The sequence below is a fragment of the Myotis davidii genome, unplaced genomic scaffold (assembly GCF_000327345.1).
Source record: "Myotis davidii unplaced genomic scaffold, ASM32734v1 scaffold496, whole genome shotgun sequence".
In the NCBI taxonomy this organism is placed as follows: domain Eukaryota; kingdom Metazoa; phylum Chordata; class Mammalia; order Chiroptera; family Vespertilionidae; genus Myotis; species Myotis davidii.
The window spans coordinates 4,207,902-4,210,020 of record NW_006289398.1 but is presented as its reverse complement, the minus strand read 5'-3'; the positions used below and the strand labels follow the sequence as shown (position 1 = coordinate 4,210,020).

The 2,119-nt window shown below is 56.4% G+C and overlaps 1 long non-coding RNA gene across 1 annotated transcript in view; it reads right to left on the bottom strand.

Annotated features, from left to right (window-relative positions):
* The window catches only part of LOC107182796, a 6,316-nt gene that overhangs the window by 2,382 nt on the left and 1,815 nt on the right, over positions 1-2,119 (bottom strand). The window contains exon 2 of the long non-coding RNA XR_001513529.1: positions 202-205. This is a non-coding gene — a long non-coding RNA (uncharacterized LOC107182796). The remainder of the gene's footprint in view (positions 1-201; positions 206-2,119) is intronic.

The window sequence follows — 2,119 nt, the reverse complement described above, 5'->3', positions numbered from 1 at the left end:
AGAGTGCACTGTACCCTTTAGCAGGCACTTTCTTTTCTCCCTGGCTTGGGGAAATTATTCCCAGCTCCGCATGTCTGTATGTGGGCGACTTTCCTGAAGTGTCACCGGAGACTCAGCATCAGCCGGGGCCTGTGTGGATCCTGCCTCCTGCAGCCAATCCCTCTCCTCTGGCAACAGCCGGTGGTTTTTCATGGGGAACACCCCGCTCCTCTCTCTCAGTGCACATGGTCAGTGCGACTGGCTCTCACCCTGCCCAGCACCCCTACTCCAGACTGGGCACTTACATCAACCTGAGCCATTGGTCCCTGTGACCGTACATGGCGGTGGGGGAGAGGGGGGGGAAGATGGGGGGGGGTGTCCACAAGACTTGAGTTAGGAAGATGGGAGGCAGCCCAGGACTTCGGGGGTCCCTTCTGTGGAAGAGGGTGGCTTCCTGCGGTGGCTGCTAAGTGGATGGGCTAGAAGGCCGGCGTGACAGCTGGCCTGAGAAGGAGGCAGGAAGAAGCCAGCCAGTGGTGCGAGGGAGAGAGGTTTCCCAGGGCACCGCGTGAGCCTTTGCATCCGGCTGCAGCTGAAACCGATACGACCTGTGGGCGCAAAGGGGGCCGCGTGCTGAAGCTGACAAGCACAGGGGAGGCCTGCAGCGTGAGCCTCCGGTGACCACGCAGGAGGGTCTGCAATGAAACTCTCCAGCTAAAAGCAGGCGTGGTGGGTAGTCAAGGCCCAGGCCCGTACCTTTCATGACAAAGGTCAGTCTTTACCTCAACAGCCTGTCTATAGTCTTTCTACATCTACATAACATACCTGGGGAGTGTTAGGTGATCTCATTTTTCCCCCCAGACCCCTCAGGGCACAAGCTCCCACCACAGCAGGGGCCCACAGAGCCCCTCATTGTCATTGCGAGATCGTGTTAATTGTTGACTGTCAACTCTCCTGCACCCACCCATGTAAAAGAAGTGTGTCCCTTTGTTTTATTTTTATCCAACCCCAGAGATTCCCCCACTTTGCTTTCTTCCCACCTCCCTAATCTGTCACCAATGGATTTCCTGTAACGCCTGTATTTTCCCGCCTTGATTCTGATGTATAAAATAAGTGGTCAAACAACCACTTTCCGGAGCCTTTTCTCAATTCATTGAGATTTTGCTTCCTAGCCATTGTCACCAGCTTGGCTCACATAAATTCACAAAAATCCTTACAGGTTTGGACATTTTTTTTACGTTGGCACACCCCAGGACTTTTCAAATATATGTGCCTAAAAGCCTACTTCCCTCCCCTTTTATTTTCACCCTTTTCCATTTGGGTTTCTGTCACTGACAACGCAGAGGGTCCTGCCTAGGACACTGGCTGGAGGGCCCAGGAGGCTCATCCCGGCCCCTGTGCCGGGCAGCACAGTGAGCGCTGCTGCTTGATGGTGCCCGGGCTGTACCCGCTGTGGATGGAGCGGGCTGCCCGGTTCCGGGTCACGTCTGCCTGGGAGCACAGCTGCTCCCGGGAAAGGCTGCCAGGCCGGCACCCGCGGAACAGTCCGCATGTTCAGAGCTGTGCTACGGTGAGCAGGACTCTCCCAGGACCCCCGCACACAAACGCATGTGTGTACAAGCCCCACACACGTCCCGAAAGCCAGCCCTTCCACTGGCACCGAGTGTGAAGGAAGAACTGTCCCCAGCCCCTGAAAGAGACAGCTCTTGGCTCGCTGACAGGAGCCGCCCGTGAGAATGTTCTTGAGTGAAGGCAGCAGGAAGCAGCTGGGCAGGGCGTGGGCGAGTAGAAAGGAGAGGCCACCTTCGTATGTATGCATCTGTCCCGCAAACATTGACCAAGTGCCTCCTATTGTGCCAGGGGTGGAAACGCGAATAAAAGACAGCGGTCACGCCCCGGACAAGGAGAACTTTCTGATGCCCTGCGTGAAGTCACAGCAGGCCGGAGGGGACAGAGACAGTAGGGGTTAGTCAGGTAACAGCTGCAGGGCAAAGCCAACATAAGTTTTACATGAACGCCCAGGGAGCCGTGGCAGGAACACCGGAAGAGAACAGCCAGCAACCACAGGCCGGCAGGTACCACCCCTCTGGGCCCAGCACTGACTTTCTGGACTGTTGTGCACAACTAATCCAGAGGCACA